We start from the raw sequence: 20,314 nt of genomic DNA on the forward strand, positions 1-20,314 counted from the left end.
GATGTTAATGGTATCACGGTTCCTAATACAAAAGGAGTAGGTGCAATAAAGGTCAATTTTGGCCCCAACAGAGATTGCCTTTATTTTGATACTATATATACATCAATATATGGGAATTATAAAATGCACACTTTCAATACATTTCTGTTATGTTGTTGCCTAGCAACAGGCCTGGCAACGAGCATACAGTATTGATGCTAAAACTGACACTTGAATTGCTTTTAAAAATTTCTAACGCGTAGATTAAGGTGGAAACTTTAAGAAAGTTAGTACTTTGTGATGTGTATAAGAAATCATCGAAACCATGTCATGTTTCATAACGCTTAACCATATTATAGCCCATAGTTACACCATAGCAACCATTTTCTCTCCATAGCAACAACAACACTCTAGACACTAAAAACACAAAATAATGAGATTTTAAAGATATTTAATCAATCTAATTTTACGTCTGTTCATTCCATTTCTGCATTTCAGCAGGGTAGTCTTCACATTTCTGGAATTTTATATCAAAGTCCCAAAAGGATAGCAACAACGTAATATAATCACAATCTAATGGCACTACTACATATGTACACTACGGTACTACTTTACGATATGTATTACATGTATACGCTCGCTATTTACAAAAGTAAAATCGACAATACTTTAATTCATGTAAATATTTCCAAGTGCAATAATGAAAGATAATAGATTTAGATACATGTACAACAGGTCATGTTTAATTTACAAGCATTTTTCAACCGCGCAAGTGACTTCGAACTTACACCAATGTGTTCCAGAGGTTTGTATCCTGTTCTGGGAATTACGTTACGTCACATCTACCCTTTCTTATCAATTAATAAGCTGTTTTTATGTTATTTACTTTCAAGCATGATATTTTAATGTAAGAAAATACTTTTGACAAGCAACGCCAGTGTCCTTGCAGTGGTTTATTCCTAAATATTTAGTATTAATACTGGTAGCATGGCAACCATACAGTCTTTCATTAAGAAGTGTCCCTTTTTCACAATCAAATCAAATTAATCGTCTAGGCATCCTACCATACAGATGTAAATATAATCAACGCTCAGACCACAAATAACAAGTTGTAGTATACATGTATATGTATATGCATTTTAACATTTGATCACAGTAAAGTCAATAGTTACATGTATAACTACCGGGAGGTATGTACATAGTACATATGTTGACTATGGTAATGGTGTCCTTATTATTTTTTAATTATGTCAACTTGAATAAAGGAGAAAATAGATTGAACAACATATTCACATACGGTTATATAGGTTAAGAATGTTCCTGGTTCAATATTTCCAAATATAATATTTTAAATTGTAAATGGAACTATAGGCCTACTAAAATAACACATGTAGGTATAGGCCTAACATATTATTACTGAAAGGCCCGCTACCTCTCCGAAAGGGCTCTTTATTCTTAAAATTGGAAAGTAAAACGAGATTGATAAGTTTGTAGATTTGCAAAAGTTATTAGCGTTCTGTTAATACTTCAATTGGCAACACATTCTGACCAATTTATTCAAAATAACCCTAATGCTATTTTCATAACGCGGGTCGTATTATGTTTTAGCCGTCGATCGTCCTGACTGCGCCAGACAGCAAAACAGCGAAGTGTACTTCACTGTTAAAATAGATTACGAAGGAAAGCTTGCATTTGTTAAGTGTTGAAGCCTTGTGTTAGGTCATCGATAAATATATTTTTCTTATACAATTAATGTTATTGAAATAATATTAATTCTTTATTTCGGAAAGGTAATTGGTCTTTAATATATAAATATATATATTTTTTAGGAAAGGATGAATTGATAATTTCATTAAAAGTTGGGGTTCAGAAATTAAAAAAAAATATATATGTGTATAAATGTCGATTCGGACTCACCACCTTCGGAACAGGGGACAGAACGTCACGACTGCCACGCATGCTTCGTAATTAGTTGAAAAAATGAAGATATGTATCACTCTATATAGCTAATGTAAACAATTTTTTGCTAGATTAGATTTTATTATATAAAGGTATATAACGCCTTTATGATATAAATACATCTATAACATATAGAGATAAAAATAACTACAGTAGTTAAACCCATGTCCAGTGTCCTACCGTATTGCACTACTCTAGCCTAGCTAGCTAATAGGCCTAACTGTAGAATCGCCAACTTTTCAGATTTTCAAAATTAAAAAATGAACATTTTTCACATAAAACACACAGGCTTATACATGAAAATGGTGTCAATGAATAGGATTTACTGTATGACGGAATGATCTATGTTGAACTGAACGTTAAGGTTCATGTAATGGCTTTAACCAGTGATATTTTGCAAGCCTATAACTCATTACTGTGCTGCAATTGAACAAAACTAATGTCATTAATTGTTGGTTTGTACCCTGGCTAACTGTCAGTCTCACTGTGGATATGTAATTTGTGAAGCTGCTTGTAAAATTCAGTAAAATATGAGAAAAATGTATATTTCTGGAGAAGACATAGAACTCGTGTGAATTGCATTAATGGAATCAAATAATCATGCCATCGTGTTCAGTTGTGAATATGCCAGGTACTCCAACAGTGTGTTTGGCAAAATCGGACCAGCAAATAGCGCAGGAGCCTATTGTAGTAAATGCAAATGGCTGCTATAAATGGCGGATCACAAATATCGCATATAAGAAGTCATCTCAATTGATACAAATGTTCTTATAGACACCATAAGGTACTCTGAACATGACAAGAAGACTCTTCACGAAAAAAATAGTTCAACCGATCTGTTTTGGGCCAAAAATGCAAATTTCCGAAAAGAGCCTCAAAGTCCACATTTTAACTATTTTTTTCGTAAATAGTCTTCTTGTCATGTTCAGAGTACCTTATAGTGTATATAAGAGCACTTGTATCAATTAAAATGTCTTCTTATATGCTATATTTGTGATCCGCCATTTAAAGTAGCCATTTGCATTTACGACAATAGGCTCCTGCGCTATTCGCTGGTCCGATTTTGCCAAACAAACTGTTGGAGTACCTGGCATAGTCACTACTGAACACGATAGCATGCTTATTTGGTGCCATCAATGCAATTCACACGAGTTCTATGTCTTCTCCAGAAATATACATTTTTCTCTTATTTTACTGAAATTTACAAGCAGCTTCACAAATTACATATCCACAGTGAGACTGACAGTTAGCCAAGGTATATACCAACAATTAATGAAATTAGTTTTGTTCAATTGCAGCACAGTAATGAGTTATAGGCTTGCAAAATATCACTGGTTAAAGCCATTACATGAACCTTAACGTTACTGTACTTGGCCTACCAACGATACATGGCTTCGAATTTTCAGTGACGTAGGCCTACCGAAATGTCAGGTCATTGACGGGTTCCCATCTATGATCAAAATACCTCTCGTGAGATATATAGTAGTAAATCTATAGACTATATATATCAAGAAGAGTATAATTGATTCTTCAATTGAACATCACGATCCATGTTGAAACGACCGGGAAGACAATGTATATAGAAAATAAGCGTAAACATCGCCAGTTACGCTGTGTCAAAACACCGAGTACATTATAAAGGCGGGACCGTAATCCGGGCAAAAGAATACGGACACTATTTTTATCGCAACGTTTTCGCTACAGAAAATTGAGAAAGGCGCTTACTGCACGGAGTAATAATTTTATACATCGTCATAAAACTAATCAAAATAATTACTAATATTATTTTTATTCCTTAGTTCATATATGTACACTGAATATGTTTCCGATTTATTTTTTCCGGATAAATAATAGCCGTGCCCGATACCGTTTTATGTTATTATTACCGCCGCTGCGATCTCTGGTTCGTTAATTTCATAGAATTTTCTTTTTTTCGGATTGGCCGCATTTGTGTCCAAATTCGATTCGACATTTTGCATAAAGATTTAAATTTTTATGTTGGTTCTGTTGACAAAAAATGGTGTTTGGACAAAGCTGCGGCCAATGTGAAAACTACGCTTTTTTTCAAGCCATTTTTGCAAGAAAATGTATAAAAATGCATGAAATGGCCTAAATATATCGTCTTTTAACCCATCTACAAATACTGTAAGTGGAAAATCATCTTTGATTGCGAAAATATCGATACTCAACTCTTTTGGAAAGCTGTGTTTGTGAGATTTGACATTGTTTGAATTTCTATACATTCTGGGGCCATAATTGCCCCTTATTGTACCTACTCCTTTTGAATCTAAAGTGTATCAACATGCGGATGATACTACTTTGACAATTGGAAATAAAATGTGTATTGAAAATGTTTTTAAATTATTGGAAACTTATAGTAAGGGATCTGGTGCCAAAATTAATAAAGATAAGTCAGAAATTCTATGTATTGGCCAAGGTAATATTTCGCCAAATGAGCTTGATAAGTTTCGTATAAAATCATGCGAAAAGGTTATTTGTGTTCTTGGTGTGTATGTTGGTATAAATTTACGTTTATGCAACGAAAAGAATTGGGATAATAAAGTAGCTAACATTAGAAATATTTTGAAAATGTCGTCCCAGAGACAGTTAACTATACAAGGGAGAGCTATTGTAATTAATTCATTGTTGATGTCTAGATGTTGGTATTGTCTAACGTCACATACAATACCTCTGGCAGCTATTACTGAAATTAAGAAACTATGTATTGATTTTTGTGGCATAAAAGTGCACATTTGGTCGCTTATGATACTATTATTGGCAAAAGAAAAGATGGTGGTTTGAATGTACCTGATATTGAATTAAAACTTGAAGCGTTTAGATTAAATTTTCTTTTAAGGTGGTTAGATACTTCTTGCAGAGCAGTCTGGAAATGTACGGGTCAGTATTTATTTAACAAAGTTCTGAATTTAAATCTCGGTTTTGAGGTTATTTATTGTAAGTTTCCTAATAAGTATCTTAGATCTTTACCCATTGTTTATCACGAAATGTTAAAGGCTTGGTATATCTTTCAGTCTGTTAATGAAGTGTCCTATAATGAGGACACATTTTTTGTGTATGAACAGCCGTTGTTTTTCAACCCAATATTTTTGAACAATGACAAACCTATTTTTATTGAATGTTTCGCTAAAGCTGGTATAGTTCAGGTTAAACATTTGATTTTAGAAGTTGTATCCAAGTTCATTCACTCAAATGCAATAGTTGATGTTATCAAGGATAGTAATCCAAATATTTCTAGTGATATGATTTTAAAAGATTATAAAATTATCATGGACTCGATCCTGCTAAATATAAAGATGTTATTTTCAGCAATGTACATACCAATATAAGAACTGACTGTAGACGTTTCGTTACATATATGGATGGTAATGGGACTACTGTACAGCTATATCCAAAAACTACCAAAGATATATATGGGTGTTTCATTCGTCGATTTTTCAGAAGACCAAAATCAACTGAATATTGGTCAAATGTTTTTAATAGCATGAGTCTACCACAAGTCTTTGCAATAATGTATTTGCCATTTTTACCGTGTGATATTGTTGATGTTCACTATCATATTGTTCATAATACTATATTTACCATGGAAAAATTGATGAAAATTGGCACAGTTAATAATGACCAATGTCTAGTTTGCAAAGCTGATTCAGAAACTGTACAGCATTTGTTTCTTGATTGTTCAGAACTTTCCGAGTTTTTAGTCTTTATCCAAACATTCACAAAGAAACTTTTTTCAAAGGCTGATCAGAATTACTTATCGGATGTTTCTCTAGGAAGTCATGTACTTCTGGGTTTCACAAGAAAGATCAAATTTTCTAATCCGTATTTCATTAATTTCTTTTTTGGAGTAGTTCGTTTCAGTATATTTAAAAGGCGCAACTTAGTAGTTATTAATATGTCAAAGTTGAATTTGAAAACTTTCTTTAAGTATACACTTAGAAAATATTTTGATTATATTAGACATTATTATAAAAAGGCAAAGAAATATCAGTTGTTCAAAAAGTATATTGCTGCAGATAATGCGTTGTTAAAAGGTGATGACATTTCTTTAAATTCTAATGATTTGAGTTCCTTTGTTTTAGATATCTAGTTAAAGCTGACAATGCAAGTTAAAAACATGCAGTTGAAATTGAAAAAAAAATATTAACGAAATATTTTTTTTTTCAAAAATTGTTTCTGAGACATCCCCTAGTTATGACAGTGTGGTATCTAAGGAAGTGGCAGCCATTTTTCTTTTGCTCTGCTTAGTAACCTTCACTGGCCAACCCCCTATATAAAGCACGGGACACTTGACACACGTGTATCATTCTAAACATATCTTGTCTCAGATACACATGCCCCGATATTGCAAATAACAATGTCAAATTGAAAATAAACACTGCACTCACCTGACAATATTTCATTGAAGTAATAGATGAATGCTATATCCCAACATATGTCCAATACGAACTAATAAAACACTTCAATATACACTAAGTTTTACACGTACATGTACAACGACACGTGTGTGTCCTTGATAGTTGTCGCTCGTTCGGGTCAGGTACGTAGTCACGTGTATATGGTCAGTTGAGTGCGTCGGGTACGATGATATACGTGGAGATATGTGGACGGATTATTTTTGGATTTCTATTCACTTGCGTTGGAATTTTATTTTGAGAAACATCTAAATGACAACTTCGAGGAGTTGACATGTTTTCTTGCTAAAAAAAAGTCCCATATAGTTTTACAGGTGAGGGTTTTGTTTACCTATTTGTAGGTGATATAACCTGTGGACTGCTAGGTGTATAGGTACATGAATGAGCGCACGTGTGTCGATTCACGCGCTTTATATAGGGGTCGGTGAGTCGTCGGAATGTAAAACAAAAATGGCTGTCCTCAACCGGGGAATGTCTCATAAACGATTCTTGGAAAAACGAGTATACTTATTTTTAAAAAAATCATGTTAATAATTTTAACTTGCATTGTCAGCTTTAACACTATTGTACTCATAGTCTTTGTATTATTATTGCAAATGAAAATAAATTGAATGTATGCGTTATAAAATCTGTGATTTCAAATGTTTATATTAAATGAAATGTGAGGAGCCTTCGGGGCCCCAACCCCGGGCGTCCTATTTCCTGGGAACATTAAAAGATTATTTTAAAGATAAAAAAAGAGCGTCATGCTAATAACGTGAATGTCGTGGGTTCGACCCCCACACTGGCCATTTCCTTACGTATTTTTTTTTTACTCTAGACTTGTTCAGAATCACGTTTGGTTCCATTTTATTTTACCAAATTTGTTTCAAATGAAACATTATTGCAGCGTATATTGTTAGCACTTTAACACGATCTATATTATTATTTGTCAAATCTCCGTCTTTTTCATAAGACCAAAATCAACTGAATATTGGTCAAATGTTTTTAATAGCTTTAGTCCAGCTCAAGTCTTTGCAATAATGTATTTGCCATTTTTACCATGTGATATTGTTGATGTTCACTATCGTATTGTTCATAATACTATATTTACCATGGAAAAGTTGATGAAAATTGGCACAGTTAATAATGACCAATGTCTAGTTTGTAACACTGATTCAGAAACTTTACAGCATTTGTTTCTTGATTGTTCAGAACTTTCCGATTTTTTAGCCTATATCCAAACATTAACAAAGAAACTTTTTTCAAAGGCTGATCAGAATTACTTATCGGATATTTCTCTAGGAAGTCTTGTACTTCTGGGTTTCACAAGAAAGATCAAATTCACTAATCCGTATTTCATTAACTTCTTTTTTGGAGTAGTTCGTTTCTGTATATTTAAAAGGCGCAGCTTAGTAGTTAGTGATATGTCAAAGTTGAATTTGAAAACTTCCTTAAAGTATACACTTAGAAAATATTTTGATTATATTAGACATTATTATCAAATGACAAAAAAATATCAGTTGTTCAAAAAGTATATTGCTGCAGATAATGCATTGTTAAAAGGTGATGATATTTCTTTAAACTCTAATGATTTGAGTTCCTTTGTTTTAGACATCTAGTTAACACTATTGTACTCATTGTCTTTGTATTATTATTGCAAATGAAAAGAAATTGTATGTATGCGTTATAAAGTCTGTGATACATTGATTTCAAATGTTTATATTAAATGAAATGTGAGGAGCCTTCGGGGCCCCAACCCCGGGGGTCCTATTTGCTGGGAACATTAAAAGATTATTTTTAAAGAAAAAAAAAGGATATCTGGTTTTCACCCAGACGGCCCGGATTCAATTCCCGGCATCGGAACATTATTTTTATTTTATTTTTTTTTCACAAAAATAATCAAACATATGTCATACAATATGTGTTTTAAAGAAATTGTTTTATACTTTTGGCTGGTTTTCACCCAGACGGCCCAGGATCAATTCTCAGCATCGGAACATTACCTTTTTGTATTTTTCCTATGTCACATGAAAAACCTTCTCGCTATAATATCAAGTTAAACGTACGGAAACACGGCATGGTTCATCTGATTTTGTATTTTAAATTGTACGTATGTATACGTACATAACATAATTATAGTTCGCCGTTACTTTACCTTTAATAGACATCGGATTGTTTACAATTGCAGATTCATTATCGATAGGATTTGTATAAAGAAGTATTGAAATTACTATCGCATTCTACACACAGAAACAATACATATGGTTTGCTTTTTTGACAAAATATTGTTTGATCATTGCACTTACGAGTGATTTGTACTAATACTTTCAATCTAGTGAATAAATTCTAATACACATCAATCAATCACAGTGCATCATCTATGTATCAAAAAAAGCTTTGTTATGATGTATGATCCACAGCCAACTGGGTATATTAGCCTGTAAGCTCCGATGTGGTCTAGTGGTTAGGATTTCTGGTTTTCACCCAGACGGCAATTTCAATTCCCGGCATCGGAACATTATTTTCTTTTTCACAAAAATAATAAAACATATGTCATACAATATGTGTTTTAAAGAATCTTTTTTTATACTTTTGGCTGGTTTTCACGGCCCAGGATCAATTCTCAGCATCGGAACATTACCTTTTTGTATTTTTCCTATGTCACATGAAAACCTTCTCGCTATAATATCAAGTTAAACGTACGGAAAAACGACATGGTTTATCTGCTTTTGTCTTTAAAATTATACGTATGTATACGTACATAACATATTTATATTTCGCCGTTACTTTACCTCTAATAGACATCGGATTGTTTACAATTGCAGATTCATTATCGATGGGATTTGTATAAAGAAGTAATGAAATTACTATCGCATTCTTCACACAGAAACAATACGTATGGTTTGCTTTTTTGTATACGTAATATTAACATAAATAATAATAAAATAGATGAATATAAAACAACAATTTTAAGAAAAAGTCATTAATTATTTCCTTCACTATCATGTTGACAATAAATTGTACATGCTATTTCTGTATCGTTTTATTTCACATTATCTTATGTTAATTTGGGAGGAATTGCTATTCAAAAGAATCATTGATACCTATAATTTCTACTGAAAATTCAAATCGATTGAAATAAGTTTTTATGCCTTTTATTATGATGTTTCTGGTTTTCACCCAGACGGCCCGGGTTCAATTCCCGGCATCGGAACATTATTTTTATTTTTTTTCTCACATCCATTTGATAGAAGATCTTACATTATTACATATGGGGTCATGTTGTTGTAACCTATATACCTTTTGTATATTTTCTAAACATACCTACTTCAATTGAAAACGACATTTCGTTTCATTATACATATACATTTGGCTTTGTTGTGATCATTGGGCGAGATGACTACATGCAAGATGATATTACTGGTAGATCCTTCAAAATAGTTCGTGCTATTTCTGTATCGTTTGATTTCACATTATCTTATGTTAATTTGGGAGGAATTGCTATTCAAAAGAATCATTGATACCTATAATTTCTACTGAAAATTCAAATCGATTGAATAAGTTTTTATACCTTTAAGCTATCAAACACCAGGAAGGATCTATGTTTAGTGATGCCTTATTATGATGTTTGATCAACAACCAACTAGCTATATAGTCCTGTAAGCTCCGATGTGGTCTAGTGGTTAGGATTTCTGGTTTTCACCCAGACGGCCCGGGTTCAATTCCCGGCATCGGAACATTATTTTTATTTTATTTTCTCACATCCGTTTGATAGAAGATCTGACATTATTACATATGGGGTTACGTTGTTGTAATCTATATTATTGTATATATTTTCTAAACCTACCTACTTCAATTGAAAACGACATTTCGTCTCAGTATACATATACATTTGGCTTTGTTGTGATCATTGGGCGAGATGACTTCATGGTAGATCTAAATTACTTCTAAGATTCTGGAAGCAGAAATGTGATTTGTTAATTCGAAAGATTATCAAATCGTGATCCCGAATGGGATGTTGTCAGATCATTTTAGTTGATCAAACGCAGTGATAATAAGGATCAGTATTTAAATCAGACTGCTGATATACATAAGATGGTTTAGGATATTTAATATGTTAAAGGGACAATTCAGTCTAAGATAACATTAAAATTTGTACATTTATCAGAACAAAACCAGTTCTAATGGAAATTAGATCAGTCGGTATTACTGTGATATGCCAGAAAAGTCCATGGTGGTGAAATGTTCAAACTCGCTCGCTGTCCGCCATTACACATTGTGGTCGAACATCTTGTATGACGAACCCTGTCCCTCGCTCGTAGAGTAATGCAACTTTTGTCTAGAACTGCTCAATTCGCTCTGACAGTAGTGGTTTACCTTATTAGGTGAATTGTCTTGCCTAAAAAAATATTTTAGCACCTCGACAGTGGTGATGTTGTTCATTTGTTTAACGTGCGTGACTCTGGCTCAGATATGGGTACAGCGTACATATTGTACCTGCTTAATCATATTGATCAACGATTTGTAATTACTACGGTATCAAATAAAATACTAAATAATGACGTGGAATTTGTCAATATTTTATGTTATATGTTTTATAAGAAATGTAGAACAATACATTTACGCCATATTTTGCGTCTTGGTTATGTAAAAGAATTTGCCTGAGTGAATTGTCCCTTTAAGTTTTATCAAATACACCATAGAATATTCAATGATTTAGCTGAATCCTCATTATGATGTTTGATGGAAAGACAGAATTAGATGTATTTTCTAGCAGATGCCTAGTGACGAAAAACTTATTGATTTATACACCAAAATTATGTTTGAAAATAAGAAATATGGTTATATTATTTGCCAGGTTTTCTGCATCGTTTGGTTTGACAAAATATTGTTTGATCATTGCACTTACGAGTGATTTGTACTAATACTTTCAATCTAGTAAATAAATTCTAATACATATCAATCAATCACAGTGCATCATCTATGTATCCAAAAAACTTTGTTATGATGTATAATACACAGCCAACTGGGTATATATAAGGATTAATCTCTTAGCTTGCTTAGTTTAAGAGATGATAAACCAAATAGAGCACGAGGTGAATTGCGTACGCAAAGCGTTTACGTACAATTTACCGACCGCTCCATTGGGTTTATCATTTCATAAACTAAGTAAAGCAAGAGGTTAATCCTGATATTTACAATATTTTCTTAAACAATAAAATCAACGAAAACTTCAGAAACAATCATTTACCATGTGTTATTTGCCGTTAAAATTACACTGCCATCATGATGATCCATGCACAACAGCCATTCAAAAAAGCGCGCCGTTGACTGACAGCTTAATCCCGCCCTTTTTCCATGACGTCACAAAAATAGTTATCATATGTCAGTTATTTTATTCATGTCAAATAGCAATAATTCATAAAAAAATGTGTTTTATTGTATGTCTCCGATTGTCTCGTACATGTGTTATTTGTAAAGATTGGCCCCTGATTTTGTAGAATGTCAAAGGAAGTCCGCCAATGTTTACAGTTATTCATACGCACCAAATCGGGTCACGTTCTGCACTAAAGTTATTGAAAAAAAAACAGATTTCCCCAACATAATTTATCGATACAGAAACAGTGGCAATTGTAAATATTAACTTGTAAGCTCCGATATGGTCTAGTGGTTAGGATTTCTGTTTTTCACCCATACGGCAATTCACGGCATCGGAACATCTTTTTTATTTTATATTGATTTTTTTTCACAAAAAAAAAAAAAAAAAAAAAAAAAAAAAACATAGTTCAGTTAACTACGCTGACAGATCGGAACATTATCTTTAGGTATTTTTCCTATCTCGCACGAAATCTTTCTAGCTATAATATCAAGTTCCATCATGAAACAACTTCATGGTTGATCTGATTTTATCTTCAAGATTATATGCATGTATCATTTTGTTTTAATTTATTTTTATTTTCTAATTTAAATAATAACATGCAGTTTATGTGTATTTCGATTCCCAGCAAAGGAATATTTTTCTTCAAAGAAATGAGATGAAACCTTCTAGTTACAACATGTTTAAATAAAGGTTCCCCAACAAGTGACTGTTGTTTGTCATGTTTATCAAACTCGAGTTAGCTAATTTTCAAATTTTTAAAAGACACGAACTTTAGCGAGTGTATTTTAAAAATTTGAAAATTAACTAACTCGAGTTTAGATAAACATGATAAACAGCAATCACGCGTTAGGGAACTTAATTTTTCCATAACTTTAGCTCTATATCTATACAGTTGTGGCCATTTTCTAGTCTTCATTCAGGGAAACTTACCACCATACATTGTGTAGTGATATCTTTCCGCCATAAAATATAGTGCCTAAATTGAGAGCCAAAGTTCTATTGCTTGATACTTTGAATTAGCAACTACCTAGTAAATAGTAAATACAATGCTATTTAAAAGAAAATGCGCTATGAAATGTATCCCGAAGTTGAGAGACAATCGGAATCTTGGAATTGACCTATCAGAGGCGCCGTAGGTGTTTACACACTGGAGTGTCCAAACATAAATGATCACCAACTGCTATGGAATTTATCACATGTTTTTTCTATTGTGAAACATGCATAGTTATGGGATTAAAACACATACACCAGCAAATCCTTAATTATACATGTAACCACGACGAATGGTCTAATTTAGTGCATAGGCTTCAGAAATGGTGGAAAGTGGGAAATATTCCTGATGTTACCGGCGGATGATCCTGCATGGTGGTATGCAACTCTTAGGAGGTTATTCCTAGTATGTTTTAATGTTTAGGAATTATACCCTGTTTGAATTAGTGATATTGTGTAACAAGGAAATATATATGGAACATTATTTGGAATGTTTTCATTAAATTTTATTCACATGTGGGTAAATTCTATCTTGAGAAACATTTCAAAGACAGCTTAGCGTCACTGGCACTCGATCGTTAAAAGACCAGCCTCACAGAGTTTACATGTGTGTAGAATACCAGCTAGTGGTATATAATGAATAGCTATCAGTTGCTAGCTGATTCTAGATTGTGTCGATTCACGTGGTTTATATGTATGTATAACTTTTCATGGGTGACGTTACTGTATTGCTGTACCCACTCTATGCGTAGCATTACTGTTTGTCCACACTCAATGGGTAACGTTACCATATATCTCCACTCCACGGGAAACCTTTCTCTGCGGTCCACACTCCATGGGTAACGTTATCATGTGTCTCCACGGGGAGTCTTTCCATGCTGTCCCCACTCCACGGGTAACGATAATGTTTGTTACTTCGTAATAACATTATTGTGTTGTTCCCTATCCATATATAACTATATATCTACAGTTTGCACTGACACGGACTCAATAACCATGCTTTTTAGTACTATCATTATCAGTGAATAATGTTAGCACAACACGCGCGGCGATTCTATTGTTACGTGAATAGTCGATGGCGTAGCAACGTGATGTCATGACCCCACTTTTGAAACATATGAATGACTCGGTTCCAATCAGCTATTCAATCGAATTCGTTGCTGTCGCTGGGGTTACATAATTTACACGTGCTCCATTACCATTATACCCTCATAACCTCAAGAAAATAAACATATATTCCTTAAATAACATATACTTACCGCATAGCTACTTCGTTTGATTGAAGTTGTTATTGAGTGTATTGCCCGTTACGATGCACGAGCACAGGTTAGTATTTGAATACTAACCTGTTTTGAGCACGTGTGCGAGTTAGTATTTGGTTATCAACCTGCGTCCGTGCATAGCTGTAGGGCATGGAACATACATGTAGGTAAGACATACCACAGGGGTTTGCCTCATCGGAAGGCTGAATGGGGACTGGATAACAGGGGCACATAAAATCAATATCAAAGAAACGAACGTTCCTTGCATTATTATTTCAAAATCGCAAGAGTAAAGTTGACGCCTTTGTATATAATACGCGTATGGTATACAAAGACATCATAATATTTGGAAAATATATATTGTATAGAATGGGTTTAGGTTACCTTTGGCAAACAGATAATATAGATAACTGTGCCTATTGTATAATTAAACAAAGGTTAATGGATATATATAAACAAGATTGCCTTGAACAGATAAGAACATCTTCAAAAGGATTATTTTTCTCGTGTCTTGACCACGATTTTGGTTTAAAAAACTATTTAAGGAAACCAATCTTAAAAGATCTTCTCATAGAAATTTATTAAACAAGAATCTCTGCACACAGTCTTAACGTAGAAAGGGGTCGCTTCAAAAAATATACCACAACATTTAAGATTATGTACTTTGTGTAATTTAAATGATGTTGAAGATGAATTTCATTTTGTTTTGAAATGTCCATGTTACTCTGATATCCGTCAAAATTCCGTCATGAAAAACTATTATTTCAAAAAAAAACAAGTATGTATAAACTAATACAACTTTTTAATGAAACAGATGTGAAAGAATTACAGAAGCAAAATACCATAAAGCTGCGAACGCAAAACGATCTTTATTAATCAATTAGTTATACTCTTCCAAATGTAATCCTGTATATCTGTATATTTGTACAATATGTATTATGTGAGCCATGTATTAATGTATGTATGTATATACAACTGATGAGTCAGCAGACTCAAAGTAAATAAAACTTATGTCCGTAAAATTGACGGTAAAATAAGGATAGCAGACAATACAGAGTTTTTAAAAAGTTTATTTCTTTTTAAAGTATTATTAAAATAAATCTCTAAAAAGACACACAAAATACAAGTGATTTCTTAATTTCGTTTTCATAATTAAAAATAAATCCTGATACAAATCGTGATCTGCACTCTCATTGAATGCAATGTTATTAAAATGTTGTTAGGTATACCTGTATTTTGTAAAGCTAAAAGGCAAAATCATTGTTTCAAGAATTCGAACTCGACCTGCACTTTCTGGTTTATCCAAAACACTGACCATTAATCTGTTTCGTCGAATATACTCCCGGCTCTGCGTTAAGTTGGATATTAACCTCAGAGTCAGTATGCATCGGTATACCAACCCGGGCACGTGCAGTGTGAACCCATCGCCGCTTCGCGGCTCAGAATTCACAACCTGCACGTGAACAGGTTGGTATATCGATGCATACATCCTCTACAGTTAATATCCATTGCATTACTGTGTGTTCTCCTCATGGAAAATGTCACCATGTGTACCATATTCAACAGATTACGCAATTACTTTCTGGTTATATCCCAGTCGTCACATTAATGTGTAACCTCTTTTCCAAAAGCAATGATATTTCAACTACTTTTTACCACATTGGTGGTTATGAAAATGACAATAACAATAACAAGGTTTTGGTTTTTCGCCTCATTTATTCACATTTAAAACAACAATACATATATAGATATATTACAAAACAAAATTTAACAATTAATAATAGCATTCATTGTAAATAACCTTTATGTGTACGGAATTCATATCGTGAACTTTCTAAGGCACAATCTATATCGTCAATCTTTGGTCAATGCGATATCGCCTTTATTATCTATTCCTGGTAAATCGATTTAAGTCGTAAAATCAGTAAATTTCCTAGACAACTTTGCTGTCAGGATGGTTTACCCAGCATGCATGCTTTCCATGTGTTTTATCGACCATGTATTATACATATGTATGTCGGTGCGTGATCGTCACCCCAGCCAACATGGATTAATTATACACAGAGATAAGAAGTCCTCATTTGTATCTCATTAATAGAAAGGTAATACATGCAGCAACCTGCCTGTCCATATCATTACACACCAAACTTCGATACGTAACAATTCGTTGACAACACATTACTGATTTCACACATGCCATGGCACCATTACATAGTACATCACGATATTAAAAGCCGTTATATAAGTTTGGCAGTATATGGGATTAGTATTAACAATAAATATCTATATTTTATCATTAACATAAATGGCACCTGTCCTATAGGTGTTATCTAACACATGTTTCTAATGGTGTTTTGTCCGCTTGTTGCGAATTAGATATCATAAGTAACTTATGTTATCGCTCATTACAGTGATTAGTTACCATACCAACAAACGACATCAGTCGCTAAGGCAACCACTGGTATTAGTCACTCGGTCAATGTAACCTCAGTATCTGTCACTATAGCATTTCAATACACATATGTTGCTAGAGCAACTCGATACATCTATGTGACTATAACGACCAATCACATATGTTACTGTAGTAACCCATGTTATCATTAGCTTGGTTATTCACAAAATCACACACTACATTTATATTAAATAAATAAATTTCCTACTGTGTTATTTAAAAATTCGCCTTGATAAAGTTAACATATGCTTAGAGCTTTAAAAATATACGAGAAAATATGTCATTTTGATGTTGAAGACGTCAAGTAGCTTCAATTACCCTGTCCGGGTTGTATTTTATATCAAATGAACAGACCCTAATTCTAACTATTTCTATAAATATTTCAAATTATTAATTGATCAACTTCTTCTTTTGAGTTATGCGCTTGTGTCGGAAATTATATACTTTCTTCATTTTGTATAATGAGTTACCTCTCTTTAGGTTTCTTTATATATATTTGTACTTTATGCATTTATAATATAAGTAAATGAGATTGAACATCAAAAGTTTTAAAAGGAATGTATTAGTAATACAAAAATTCGTTTTCGAAACGGATTTTAAAACTGTAAAATCAGTTTGATAATTTTGTAGAGTTCCAAAGCGTATCAGCTTACGGTTAATACTACACTTATCCTCACTTCCTGAATAATTCAAACAGATAAATTAAATGTTAATTTTAATAACGCGGGTCGTTTTATGTTTCCCGGCGTCGTCCTTAATAACGCACATGAATTTTGTACTACGTTACGCTGCAAAATAGCGAAATGAACTTTCTCTGTCGACATAGAGTTGAACAGGTAATCTTTATTGAACGATTTAAATTTCATCCTAAGCTATAAATTGTTATCAATCAACTTATAATTTTAGTTTCGGAAACGTAGTGGAATTCATTATTGTGAATATCTTCATACCTCAATATGTAATATGACAATACAGAAAGGGATACTTTAATGAACAAAATCACATAAACATTATATGTACATTGTCTGTTTAACGCTTTTAAGACAATAATGAACCTGTATGTCACTGAAACCATTAAACAATGTACAGTTTATATATTTATTGAAGAAAAACGATGGGGACATTTTTTTATAAAACTTTATCAAACGTCATTCGAAATTAGACCTTCGAGACAAATTTCATGAAGCCTCATTAGCAACATATATAAATCTAAGATTTCATTGCTCCCTAAACGTAAAGGATTTCTAGTTGGATTGTTCGTCACAAATAAAATGAAGGTAGCGAGTTAGTTGCGAAATCAACAATTTCAGGCGAATGCGGTTGTCTGTTTACCCAATGGAAAAATGATATCAATTGTGTGAAAACATATATGACGTCTAAATATGACCAGTAATGGAACATGAAAATTTGAAAAACACGTTATGTAATTAAATTATTTAAATCATACACAAATCACATCTGCAGTATCAAATAAATATTAAGCTATGATCATAATATTACATGTCAACTTCTTTTCTTGTATTTCAAAACCGAATATCCAACGTCGCAAAGAATGCACTAGTGCAATAATGCAATTTGCAATTTAGTTTTTTTTTCTAAAAAAACATGAACAAATTGAACTGAATAAAATAAGATAATGTCAGTACAAGCAATGTATAAATACATATGTAAACTGATCCATACGTGCTTCTGTGTAAATAATGGCATCATCACTATATACATTGTAAAAGGAAAATACTAAGATTAATTACAAAATAATACAGTTCATTTCCACCTACGTATTTATACAATATTAATATCAATTCCAATGCCCCATTTCTGATCTTATTCTCTCAATAAAAGGCCCATAGGACCTGTATTGCTTACCTGGTATTTCATTACATATGACAAAAAATAATTTAAAGTGAACACTTATCTGGCTTAGAATCGGACACAAGACTAACGTTTATAATCATATAACCAAACTGACTCATTTTGACCTCGCCCCTCAGATCCCCGGGGGTTCAACTCTCTCTTACATTTTTAATTCCGACCCTATATTGATGCTTAATACAAAATATAACCGATGTTTATATATACAACTTCTTACGAGAAGAAGTCTTTTATAGCAATATGACCAGATTGACAGGTTTTGGTCCCGACCCTCGGCCCCGGGAGATCAGTCCAACAACCATTTGTACAAGTGTGAACCGTCACGTCATGATCCTACCAGCAAAATTTGATCCATTTCTGGTAAGTGGTTTTCAAGAGGTCAATTTTGTGAATTATTGACAGACGACGCACGAGGAAATCCACGGATATGACACAAGCTCACCTTTGAACCAGATGAGTTAATTAGTGCACTATCAGACGATGTACGCTTTCATAAATTTTGTTAATAGTAGAGAGTAATAACAATTATAAAAATAACACAGAAAAAAGAGTGTAGGTATCTATAATAATCAAAATGCCCATTGATTTTTAATATCAAACATTAAATGTAAAGGAATGCCTCATTATAAAACAAATTATACATATATACAATCAATCAAAGCTTGAATAATAGTATTAATCACCAAATCAAAATATCGTTACTAGCAATACACAACAAAACATACGCGGCAATACGTCGGTTTCGAGATCCCAAAACGACGTGTGTAAAGTACTATCTATCGTCGATTAGTCCCATCTTCCTGTGATTATGACGTCAAAATAATCACGTCAACTGACGACGTCTTAATCACCGGAAGGTTCCAACGGAAGGTGGGACTAATCGACGGTAATTAGTACTTTACCCAAGTAGTTTTGTAATATCGAAATTCCCGTATTATGTAGCTACTTAAACATTCCATGTACACGTAAATTATATCATATAGCTTTTCGATGTATTACCAGTGCTAAATACAGATTGATCTGACTAATTTCTGCAATCCAGAGTAATATATTTTTAACCATTAAATCGACTACAATTTGGCAAGGAACAAAGAAAATAATCTACTGAAATTGCCTTTGTATATCTCAATCGAGCCCGGATTGTACAAAATAACACACAATGGTATTAAACTAATCAAATTTCCCCTGGTACCATATAACCACCGCTTTATTGTCCTAACGTGTGGCGTTAACCCCACTGATATAATGTATGTATTGATATAGGAAGCATACTCGTTAAATTGTGCAAAACATTTAGCAAAAATTATAATAATAAATTGTATAGATGAAAAAAGGACAAAAAATATTAGATAATTTAATTTCTATCTTATAGCTTTGAAAAAATGAATCTCGAAACTTATATTACATAAGTATATTGAATCTTGTTTACAAGTATTTTCTCAATGTATGTCGCCTACAAAAGGTAACGTTGGATGAGATAATGTTTGATAACATTAAGTCCAATTCAATATATTCTATAGATTTCATATCACATCCACATATAACAATGTGTATTAACTTCATTTACAAACAAAACATAAAACTTAAAATTGAACAAACTAACAACTCTCAACAAGAGGCCCAGAGGGCCTGTATCGCTCACCAGGTTTTTGTTTTTGTTTTTTTGTAATTTATCACAAAGACTCGTACAATAAAAAAGATTACTAAAATTGACTCCAAAATTTGTTTAATTTTGAAACACAACCATATAATGATGTTATAGATACCATACAAATATGCTATCCAATACAAAGGTTCAGAGAGGAAGTAATTTATATGAAAAAAATAGCCTAATTGACCTTTTTTGGCCCCGCGTCTAAGGCCCCAGGGAGTCAGCCCTATACTTTGTACAATTTTAAATCCCCATCCTATAAGGATGCTACTATTGCATTATGAGTGCTCTTCCATACTGAGTTGCAGAGAAGAAGTCGTTTATATGATAACAGCAAAAATTGCTCCCTTTCGA

The 20,314-nt window shown here is 32.9% G+C and overlaps 1 non-coding gene across 1 annotated transcript; it reads left to right on the forward strand.

Annotated features, from left to right (window-relative positions):
• Positions 1–10,018: 10,018 nt before the first annotated feature.
• Trnae-uuc (transfer RNA glutamic acid (anticodon UUC)) lies at positions 10,019–10,090 on the forward strand. Its single transcript has one exon. It is a non-coding gene; the product is annotated as a tRNA-Glu (tRNA).
• The last annotated feature ends 10,224 nt before the right edge of the window (positions 10,091–20,314 follow it).

Source organism: Argopecten irradians, chromosome 12 (assembly GCF_041381155.1).
Source record: "Argopecten irradians isolate NY chromosome 12, Ai_NY, whole genome shotgun sequence".
NCBI classification, from domain to species: domain Eukaryota; kingdom Metazoa; phylum Mollusca; class Bivalvia; order Pectinida; family Pectinidae; genus Argopecten; species Argopecten irradians.